Raw genomic sequence first — 12,592 nt, 5'->3', positions numbered from 1 at the left:
CAGGCCTGGTCCCTCTCAACTGCCCTCCCTTGCAGGCCGGGTGCCTCCCAACTGCCCTCTCCTGCTGGCCATCTTGTGGTGGCCATCTTGTGTCCACATGGGGGCAGGATCTTTGACCACATGGGGGCAGCTATATTGTGTGTTGCAGTGATGATCAATCTGTATAGTACTCTTTTATTAGATAGGATAGAGGCCTGGTACAGGGGTGGGGGCCAGCTGGTTTGCCCTGAAGGGTGTCCCTGATCAGGGTGGGGTTCCCTTGGGTCGTGGGGCGGCCTGAGTGAGGGGCCTGTGGTGGTTTGCAGGCGGGCCACGCCCCCTGGCAACGCAAGCAGAAGCCCTGGTATCTGGAATTTATTTTCCTTCTACAATTGAAACTTTGTAGCCTGGAGCAGAGCCAAGCCTGGGGCTCCCTCCAAGGCCCGCAGCCATTTGTGTTGGGGTTATAATTGAAACTTTGTTGCCTTAAGCGGGTGGGCCCGGCCAGGGTGTGCGGAAAGCTTTGCTTCCCTTGTTGCCGGCGGCAACCCTGGCCTGCTCTCTTAAGCTCCATTCTGCTGCCATTTGTTTGAATTTGTTTACCTTCTATAATTGAAACTTTGTAGCTTGAGTGGAGGCTTAGGCCTGCAACGGCTGGCAGAAAGCTTGGCTTCCTCTGTTACCTAGGAAACCTTGCTCTCTGTGGCTGTAGCCATCTTGGTTTGGGTTAATTTGCATACTTACTCTGATTGGATGGTGGGCGTGGCTTGTGGGCATGGCTGCGGGTGTGTCGGGGGTATGGTCAATTTGCATATTTGTCTATTATTAGATAGGATGGCTGCAGAGTATTTCATTGTGTGGATATATCATAATTAGTTTAACTAGTCTCCTATTAATAGACACTTAGATATTCTTTTCAACACTTGACATTACAAAAAAAGGTTATGATAAATAACTCTCCACATTGGTTATTTCATTCACATGTGAAAATCCATTTCAATTGGATAAATTCCTAGCAGTAGAACTGTTAAGTCATGACACAAAGTACATTTATTTCGAAAGATATTGCAAATTTTCCTACATATGAATGTTAGTAGACAAATCACCAAATATAAACTGCTTGTTTTGTTAAGAACCTGTGCATCTAATGATATGTGCTTTTGTTATTTTTGATTAAGGAAGAGATTTTTTATAAAGTGGAGGAAGTAATACCAGTAGTAAATATTCCCATAGCATTAGTATGTGCCAGGCATTGTTCTAAGAGCTTTGCGTTGATCTGTGAGTGAATGTTTCATCTGCTTCCTCCATCAGGCCCCCAAACAAAAATTCTCCACATCCACCTAAAATAGTTTCATGTAATTTTATTTTTAAAAGATTTTCAGTTCAACTTTTTAGTCTTTTGTCATGTGAGTGTTTGAAAGAATATGGATTCCTTCCTTACTTATAGCTTCCTACTTCCTTTTCACCATCTTACCATTTTTTCCCCTCTTAACAGTGTACTCCCTGATGTAGACTTCTTTCTGTGAATGCCCTAGAGCACATGGCTATTAGGGAAAAGCAGGTACTGAAAAGGTTTCATGAGAAGCTTCTTATTTCCAGGTAAAGCATGGATGGACTGGCTCCTATCACAGAGTTGAGCAGCTGCTGATTTCTATGTTCTCTATAATTTATCCAGGATTTTTTTTCCCCACCAAGAATGAGTCATTTTCCCAGATCTTTGGCTTTATTTTCTTTTATTACCAGCACAATCCATTGACTTTCTATTCAGAGCTTGTTTAGTCTCTTCTCTCTGTGGTTTACTCTCAGAGGCAAGCAGCAGTGAACAAGGATGGGAGGCACTTGGACAGTGTTTGACATGTGCCAGGCTCTAAGTACTTTGCAGACTACTAGGTGTACAAAGCTTATGTGTCTCCTCAGATCCCTCAATCACTGCCTGGCTGGCATGGCTTCAGGGGTTGCGCATTGACCTTTGGACCAGGAGGGTTGGGGTTCAATTCTTGGTCAGGGCACAAGCCCCAGATGTGGGCTTGATCACCAATAGGGGGTGTGCAGGAGCAGCCTATCAATGATTCTCTCTCATCATTGATGTTTCTATCTCTCTTTCCCTCTCCCTTCCTCTATGAAATCAATAAAAATATATTTAAAAACACAGTTCCTTGTTAACCTATAATAATCTATAATAATAAAAGCATAATATGCAAATAGACTGAATGGCCGAACAGCAGAATGACCTTCCAGACAAAGCCAGGGCTGCAAAGGCCTACTCTTACATGAATTTTGTGCATCAGGCCTCTAGTGTATATATCTATCTCTATCTATCTATCTATCTATCTATCTATCTATGCTAATATATATATATATATATATATATATACATATATATATATATATATATCCTATCTAATAAAGAGGGGATATATATATATATATATCCTATCTAATAAAGAGGGAATATGCTAATTGACTCACCATCGCAAAGATGGCGGTACCCACAGCCAATAAGGAGGGAATATTCTAATGGCTGCCCCCCCTTCAAAGACGGTGGTGCCCACAGCCAATAAGTAGGGAATATGCTAATTGACTACCATGCCCTCAAAGATGGCGGCGCCCACAGCCATAAGATGGTGGCGCCCAGTCCCCTCAGCCCCAGCGAGGTGGCAGGCACGAGGAGTCCCCCAGTCCCCTCAGCCCCCCTGCCACCCAGGGCTGGCCCGAGGTGTAGGCAAGCCTCAGATGGCAGCTGCTCAGCCACTCAGGGCCGCCTGAGGCTCAGGTAACCAGGGCCAGCCGAGGCTTGCGCTGCCGGCAGTGGCAGCAGCCGAGGTGTGATGGGGGCGTCGCCTTCCCCTGATCACCGGGTCACCTCCTGCCCCTGAGGGCTTCTGGACTGTGAGAGGGGGCAGGCCAGGCTGAGGGGCCTCCCCACCTCCAGTGCATGAATTTTCATGCACCGGGCCTCTAGTATATATATATCTTTCTCTTTCAACATTCAACTTGTACTAGGTATCTCTTCATTTTCAGACTTGGCTGGGGAAGAGGGTGGGGTTTCTAAAAACGCCTGTCAAGGAACCAGATGAGGCTATTGGTAGAATAGGGGAGTTATCCATTATGAACCATTGGAACTCAAGAATGGAGCCAGACTGGTAAATCCCCTTCCTTTATGTCATTTGAGGATGGCTGTGAAGTGCAGCTCCTTTTTGACACCCTTCCACACAAATCCCATTAAAGTCTTGTGTGGAAAGAACACCTGCTGAGCAATGTGCTGTTCTCTTAGCTGTTGGTGGATTAGCCAACACGCTAAGACATCAAGCTGCAATGCATTGTATCTTCTCTTGTTTCAACTCCCTTTTACCCTCACTGTTAACACTTCCCACCTATAACTCCCACATGAGCATCCTCATCATAACGTGTGCCTCTGGATCCTCCTCCCAGAAGACTCCAGCTAAGATCTTTACATCAACTGATTTAGTCCTCATAAAAACTCTACTAGGTAGACACTACCCTTTCTCCATTTTGTAAATGATGAAACTGAGACACAGGGGCTTACAATGCTTGCCCAAGGTCACAAAGTTACTTTGCGGTAGCACTAGGTTTCCATACAATCTGGCTCTGGAATGTATGCTCTTAACCATTGCTTTCCGCTGCCTTTCAATGCAAAGACTCTTGGAGCTGAGATGTGTAGCAACCACAAGGCTCCCACACTACCGAAGTGACTCCTAGTGTTAAGTCACTCTGGAGCAACTTCTTTGCATCATAAAATGTACATGTGAACCTCTGCCAAATGATACTTTGTTACCTCATGGACCTTTAGAGGTTGTTTGAACTGATTGGTGAAACTGAATCCAAGGGTTTGCTGTAACTGCGGTAAGCCCCACATTTACTTTTCTGAAAAGTATATGTTGCAACGCACACAACAACCCAGATGATAATCATATTTTCTGTTCTAAGCATCAGCACGTGTGGACTAACATATATGACACTTTAATGTCTCTCCCATGCTACATGAAAAGTGACCCAGGAAATCTGAGACACGTGGTTATACAGGCCATATACTAGTACATTATATTGTTAAAGCTAGTGGACATAGGGAATAAGGTCTAAAATAATTTTTTTACAGGATTTTCTATTAGAATAAGGTTGGTCCTCCCCTCCCCCAATTTGACCTTTAATTCCTGGGAAACCTGGGCTTAACTGCGTTGATTTACTCCCATAATAAGGTGATCGATTAATGTAAAAGGCCGACTTTATGAGACCTATTCTGGAACATAGTTGGAAACTGCCATGGTCAGAGAGTTATATTGCCACTACTCTAAAAAAGGTCATTGGAAAAGAATCCAAGACAGCATAAATGATGGTTTACACATCAGGAACCTCTCTGTAAAACAGGCAGAGAATGTTGAACATCATACCTCATGGGGGTTGGTGCAGATGTTATGTAGTAAATTTAGTTTGAATGGTTGTATAGATTACCTCACTGTCAAAAATTATGCTCTGTGAGGGCCACCTCACAGGCACTGTCCAGTGACAAAATGAGAAAAGCCCGGAGAAGCTCAAAAGTTACTGAGCCGAAGTCATTGCACTGTAATCAGGGTCTGTCAGAGCTGTTTCAGAACCCCGAATGACCAGTCCTTGGGGTCAAAGTTCAACATGACAGTTTTCGTACCAGAAGGAGATCTTTAAGTCAAAAGGACAATGTTAGAGTGAAGCCCAGTTAGAGGTGATCTTGACCCTGTATTTTGATATTCACTGACCACCGAGAAGCGCAAAAAGGCTTTGACAGGCGTCTGTGTTTGTTGGGAAGGAGAACAGCCCATTTGCTGTGGCATCTCTAAGCATAACATTATGTGGGTATGTGTGTGACTTGCTGGCCATCTGAGAACAGATGTTGGCTTTCTAAAGCTAGTGGCTCTCCCTGACATTCAAATTCCTCCCAGGCTCTGTGGGCTTGCCAGGACCATTATTGTCATTTGTTTCATTTTCATCTTCCTGATATAATATGGCAAAGCACAAGACCACAGCTGCGCCTTTTCCCAAATCCTTTCATATTTAAACTTGGTTTTTGTTTGATGAGGAGAAATTTACCATAAAACATGATGTCTTTTGGACATGGCTGGCAAAGCCAAATAGGATGATATTGTCACCTGGCTTTTGAAGAGGCTTAAACACTGATAGGCCAGTTTGCAAGCCTCACATATTTTGTCGCTGACACCAAGCTGGGAAAGAAGCTAAAATATTTTGATCACTGGGTATGGGTGTTTGTGGCAGATGGTCTCTTCAGCAGCATTGCATTTTGGGGGTCAGTGGGGGAGAGAAGAGGATATTCAAATAGAATATTTAAAGTCAAAGAGAGAGAAACTTGGCCTCATTTTACAAGGCTCTGTGCCAAATCTTGGAACACCCATGCATCTCCAGTCAAGTGAGAAGAGGTTCCCAGTCTGAGCAGTGTGGTAGGGATGCCAGTTCATTTAAACAGTCTGCTGGGAGCATTTGCTGTGTTCAAAACCCAGGACCCAGACAGCCTAAAGAGGATGGGGAAATGTGTATGCCCATACCATTGGTCATAAAGGGGTGGGCTTCCAGAAGGCCTGCATAAATCCTTGGTAGGAAGAACACTGTCAGAGGTATGTGTCTACGGAAAAGGCTTTGAGAAATGCAGCCAAGGACCGAGCTGAATCACCTGACCTCACCTTAGGTGACTTTGCATAGGACTGAGAAATCTCCTGCACATCTTCTTATCTTAAAACCTGGATACTGCCAACTGACCAGCTGGCTTGCTGGCCGGCAAGGGTGCAGAGACTGAGTTATCTAGAAGACTTGGCCCTACCCCCATTCTGACCAAAAACCATTATGATAATGCAAATGTGCTCAGATAAAGCATGGACACTGCAAACTACATGTAGAGCCAGGGCTCTTTGAGGTCACAGGACTTTGCCAATTCCCACTCACCTGGGTTTTCTGTCTTGATATTATTTATTTATGTGCCTGGAAACTTCAAGGCTGTTTTGTTTTGTGTGAAAACTCTTGGGCAGAGGCAAGAAAATAATTTTTTGGAAAATCATGTTGTCAGAAGGAAAGCAAGAGAATGAAATCAGTGTCCAGAGAATGATATCAGTGACATTATGATGGATCACTATTGCCCAGCGGGCCTCCTGGTTAAAGGTATCTTTCCCAGTCATCTTTAGTCATTGGTGGACTTGAACTTGGATGAACCTTTGTTGTCTCAAACATCAAAGGCCATTTTGAGGCTCCTCATAAGGCAGCTTAGTGAATCATGAAACACTAGTGCTTACCCGATGACCAGCTCAGGTAATTGTTAGCTCAAGTGATAACATTTTCTGAGCAATAGCTGTGCACTAAGATTTGTTTCACTCTTAGGGGAAGAGAAAAGAGGAAGTTGAACCCTAAGGAGCACACTGCTTATAAGTTATAAAAATTGTAATTTGCTGCTCTTTCTCTTGATGTAAAAGACCAACTAAAGCCACAAGGTCATTATTCAGAGCCAGCAGTAGAACACCTGGTTTGTACTGCTCTTCCCCTTAACCATTGTGTTAACAGTGACAGGAAGACAAGACAGAGATGAGTTTTCTTTCTTTGGTACACTCATGTAAATAAACAGTAACACGGTATATTACAGTTTGTGAAATGCTTCATGTACATTTTTATGCAGCATTTCATATTTGCAACAATAGGTGTGGCTGCCTCTGTTTTCCAGATGTGGAAACTTAGTTTAAAAAAGGTCACATGAGTTGTACAAAGCAGAACAGCTCATTAATGAACAGCTGGGATGAAAAGGCACAAATTCAGGATTTCTGAAACAAAGCCTGGCATTCTTATTCCTTTTCACAGTTGCCTCACTTACATAGAGAAAGTGCTAAGTGAGTACATCACTGTGAAACCTATAGATTTTTAACTGGGGAACATTTAAAATGGAAATAGACTAGCACAAAACGAGGCTAATTTTCCCTGTTTGCAGAAGGAGAGGTTAGCATGGGAAAAGCTTGTACTGGCAGCCAGGATACATCTGATGTGAAGAGGAGACGTCCTTGCAGGCCCGCCCTCCCCTCTTCTGGAGCACAGAGGCTACTGGAGGAAAAAGTATTTTTGCACATCATTGGCACATATTGCCAATCAAATTTCATCCCTTGCTGTGATTATGCAGCTTAGGTCTTGGGTGGGAGGTGAGACAGGAACTTTGAGTTTCTCTGTCTTTCCTGAAAATTCCAACAGAACCTGCTGGAAAGCTTTAAGGGGAATGCAAAATATTCAAGTTATCTTCTATTTTTACTTTTAACTTTTATATAATTTCAGACATACAGAAAAGTCACCCAAATAGTATACCAAATTCCAATATATATTTCATCCCATTACATTTTCCTTTCCTTCTATTTTATTCTATATGCATACAGATGCATACATACATCCCAACCCATGCATATTTTTTTCTGAACTTTACAAGAGTAAGTTGCTGATATAGTGATAATAGTGTTCTTTTAAAAAAATGTCTTTTTATTGATTCTATAGAGAGAGAAATGGAGAGGGAGGGAGGGAGAGAGAAAGAGAGAGAGAGAGAGAGAGAGAGAGAGAGAGAGAGAGAGAGAGAGACAGAGACAGACAGAGAAACAGAGAAAGAAATCCTTGTATACCCCCCACCAGGGATCAAGCCCAAAACCTAGGTATGTGCCCTGACTGGAAATCAAACCAGAGACCCTCTGCTTCATGGCATGATGCCCAAACAACTGGACCACATTGGCTAGGGCAGTGATATAGTGTTCTTTCTACTCTAAATACTTTGCTGTGTTTCCTAAAAATCAGGACATTCGATAGTGCAAATATCAAACTCAGAAATTTAGCATCAACACAATATTGCCTAATCTATAGACATATTGGGGCAAAAGCTGGTTGTCCCAATATTGTAATTTATAACAAAAGAAACTACTAGATCATGCTTTGCATTCAAGAACCTGTCACTTTAGTTGTCTTTAATCTGGAAGACTTTCTCAGTCTTTCTTTGACTTTGATGTACTAGATACTTTTGAAGATCACAGGTCAATTACTTTGTAGACTACTTCTAAATTTGCTCTTGTCTGATAATTCACATTCTGGTTGACTTCTAAAAGTGAAGAAAAATGTCACTCTAATAAAAGCATAAATAAATAACTGTCCCTAATTAAAAAGTTGCTTGTTTCTTTTCTCCTTTTGCCTTAATTTACTGTTTTCCATACTTAATACCAATTTCCTTTAGGTCAAGAACACTATATATAAACTAGAGGCCCAATGCACGAGGATTCATGCAAGAATGGGCCTTCCTTCCCCTGACTGCTGGCACCGCCTTCGCTCTGGCCGGAACCGCCTTTCCGCCTTCCCACACTGCCCAGAGGCCTGGAGTGGCTGGGGTGGTGTGGAATGTCCTGCCCCCGGCCGCTCGGTGCTTGTGTATGCAAATTAACCCACTATCTTTGTTGGGTTAATTTGCATACTCGCTCCTGATTGACTGTTTAGCATCGTGAAGGTACGATCAATTTGCATCTTTCTCTTTTATTAATGTAGATGCTCATTTTAACTAAAATACCCTTGCTTTGTGCTCTTTTAAAGTTTTCTCAGCACTTTCTCTTTGTTTGAAATGGAACAAGTTTGTTCCTTTATCTTCTTTCTCATTAGTTTCTTGAATGTTCGTGTGTGTGTGTGTGTGTGTGTGTGTGTGTGTGTGTGTGTGTTTGCAGTGTCCCTAGATGTATAAATTACTTCTTTCCTTATGCACTTGCTCTGTAAGTCCCTTTTGTCCCATGTTTAAAACACTTCTGTTTAGGGTGATTGTTTCTCATTTGCTTAGTGATGTGACTCTAAGGGTATGGATCCATGTGGTATTTAGCCAAGTGTATAAGCAGTATGGATCCATGTGGTATTTAGCAAAGTGTATAAGCAGTATGAGATCTCTGAACCTCTGAGAGTCATTAGCAAGGCCTCTGTAATTGGCCATGGAGGGGTAGGCTGGACAGAAAGTGCCTTGTGGAATAAGTAGGCTACACTCATTTGGAAGTGGAGCACTTTCTGTTTCTTTTTACTACTTAGCTAAAGGTGGCTCTGAGAGAAATTTCTAGCAGTTTCCTGGGTGCTTCCCATGTCCCCTTCCTCACTACCAACTCATCATATACACACCCTCTCATACACCCAGTAAATACTAAGGAGGGACAGGAATTCTCAAGAGCATGTTCTGAAATTATTGGAGAAAGAAAAGAGAAGCTAAAATATAAAGGGTCCTAGAAAATAGAATGTAAATACATCCATTCTGCTCTTACTATTTTATCATGGAATGCTGGTTAGAGACAGTGACAAAGAGAGCAAGGTTGTGGAAGTTATGGTTTGCTGTAGAAATGCATCAGAACAGTAGTAAAAATACAGTAGTTAAAAATGAAGTGTGTATTTCCTGTGTCCTCATAGATTTGGAAATGTTCACAAAATGGTGTCATGTAGAACAAATTTTGTGGGTTGTCTCTGATTCATGCCAATCCTCCTGCAAACTTACTCTTAAATATGATATATCAGAAGGGAGGCAAACTGGACATAGGTTGATTAAAGGGCTGTTAGCTAAAGGTTATTATAACTGTTGTTGTAGAGCCAAGTTGAGCTCCTTCCGTTTTACTGGTAATTCAAAATTCAGGATCCATGATTTGGAAGGAAACACAAAAAGTAGGTGATGGAGACCCTGTGAAAATACAGCTTTCCTTATGTTCCTGAGTTCTTCATCCTAGATATGTTTTCCTGTACATGAGACTGAAAGCAATAACATAACTCAATGATTTTGAAGGATTCAACTTTTAAGTAAAGGCCATTGACATTGAACCTAATTGTGGTTATGAAAAGAAGAAACTAAAAACATTCTGTATATAAATAAAAATGTTATTTGCACCCTTACTCTATAATGATCTCCTCTTGTTTTGATTCCAGACCCTCAATATGTTTATACTGATCTTTATCTGTTTTAGTATAGGGTCATATAAAATTTCAAGCTTTAATGTTTTCACATACTTAAGAACTCAGTTTAATTCACACCAATTTAGCCTCTACTTTGCTTCAGACAGTGAGCTAGATGTGGTACAGCATACTATCAGAACTAAATCATGGTTTCACCTCTAACAATGTCATCTTTTAACACAGGATTGCAATCTAGAAATCTTAGAAATGACTAAACATAACAAAGTAGGAAAATTCAGTCGCATTCATCCTGGCTCCCTCAGGTTCACAGACAAAGTCCCAGTGGGAAATTCTCCCAGCTCCTTCCAAGGCCCAGTTAGCCTGGAATTCTCTTTATACTCACAGGGTTCATAGGTCATACATATCCCATCTTTCCATCCACAAAGAGTAGAAAGAGAATGGAAAGGAAGTTTTACTGATGAAACAGAAAATGGGGGTCAAATTATCCAAGTTTGGTGTTTCTAGAATTGGGAAATCTAAGGCAAATCAGATAAAGTTTTAAAACAGAAAACATATGGAGATACAAAAAGATATTGAGAAGCAATGATGATATGGCCTTTGTAATGGACATTTTAGAACAAAGGGTAAATTAGCAGATTATTTTTCATACAGTGGAGTACAAGGACCTCATCTATACATGCACTGACTCTGATACTGTTACTTATTGGTCCCTTCCTGCAGCACACGAATGTTTTGTAACTATAAACAAAATTATGGGTCCAAATGCAGATGCTCTAAGATATGTGATAGAGTTAAAATTATAGCAAGATATCTGAAAATTGAGAATATACTTATTTCTAATTACAAAATGAACACTTACATTGACAAAAATTTAAAAAGTACAGATAAAAAATTACAAAATCAAATCCATTCACAAAGTCAAACACTGATAACATTATATTTATACCATGTGATCTCTCCTCCCAAACTTATGTAGGCACATGTAAATATCAAACCATTTCTTTAAAGATGTAATGTGTCAGTCTGTCTTTTTCTGTCTTCTATCCATGTCTTTATTATATCAGTCTTCATGAAAATATTGATCAGTGTAATATTATTTTATATTATGTACCATAATTTAGCTGATATCTTATTGTTGAAAATTATATTTGTATAGTTTTTAATCATTTACTTTTATAATAATATCTACCATTTATTGTTTACAGCCTGCCATGCACTTTATTAAAAAACTAGAGGCCCAGTGCATGAAATTTGTGCACAGGGGGAGGTTGTCCCTCAGCCCAGCCTGCACCTCTGGCTCCTAACTGCCTCTGCCTCAGCCCCCACTGCCAAGGCTTTGCCAGGAAGGACATCTGGAGGTCATTCGGCTGTCTGGTCTAATTAGCATATTACGCTTTTATTATTATAGATAAGCTAACTGAGTAGTCTCACTAGGCCTTGACATGGAACAAATTCATTTTTCTGCAATCATTCCCCCCAAACTTGTTATTTTAGATCTTTGTTCTTTGCTACACAGCAGTTCCATGCATGACATCCAAATAAAATTTCATAAATTTCTGATTATTTTCAATTATTAAATATCTTCCTGGTTTAAAACTCAAACTTGAGTTCAAGAGACTTCTTTTGAAGGCCCTGTAAGGACTGCTCCATGATGGAGTTCCCTGATGTGGAAGAGCCCGGGACTGAGTCTGACTGAACAACTTTCAAACCCCTCAGTTCCCACCTCCTAGTCTTTGTTCCTAGGTTAGCTAGCACTCTGGATGGTGGATGGAGGCTCAAGCCTGGTTATCTCTAGCAGTGTTGCTTGGCATATAGCAACTCAGGTATCTGAGCCCCTCAAAATATAGGATATGGGGTTATCCTGCTGGGCGAACCCTCTCTGTCTACTCTACTACTTCCTCTCAGTTTCTTCTTTTTTGTGTCAAGTAGTCACAAATGGATCAGAAAGTTAGCTATCTAAAATGTCAACTTCCCTTCTGATTGGGAGCCTAATCTTTTCAAGTGATTCCTTTTGGGACCTGTTTTACTCTGTTTGAGCTGCTATAACAAAGTACCATAGACTGGGTGACTTCTAAACAATAGAAATTTATTTCTCATAGTGCTGGAGATTAGGAGTCTAAGATCAAGGTGACTTGTGAGAGCCCACTTCTTGGTTCAGAGATGGTATCTTTTCACTGTGTCTCAGTGTCTTCTTTCATATCTACCACCATCATCTTCAATAAACTTTAATGATATTACCTCTGTTTACCAATGAAGAAACTGAGGCTTTGAGAAGTTAATAACCCAACCAAGGTTACATAGCTATACATATCAAAACCAAGAAAAAAACCTAGTCTGTCCAATCTCTTTTCAAACTTTTTTCACCTAAGGGTTATTGCTAGTACAACAGTGCTCACACCTGACATCCAAGCCCAATTTTCACAAAGACTGTCATGGAATTGCTTGCCTACAATAACAAAAATAACAACTGAAGTTTATTAAGCATTACTAAGTGACAGGGCAAGTGCTAAGGACTTTATAATATCCTCAATATCTTATTAATTTTACTTCTACCCAAGAGGCGGTACTAGTATAATTTAGATTCAGAGATGTTAAGGAATAAAAGAATCTGGGATTAGAACTATAAGCTGTCTCACTCCAAATCCCAAACTGTTAACCATAACCCTATGTTGTTGTATAT

The sequence above is a fragment of the Cnephaeus nilssonii genome, assembly GCF_951640355.1.
Source record: "Cnephaeus nilssonii genome assembly, chromosome: 5".
NCBI lineage: Eukaryota > Metazoa > Chordata > Mammalia > Chiroptera > Vespertilionidae > Cnephaeus > Cnephaeus nilssonii.
Note: the sequence above shows the minus strand (reverse complement) of the source record.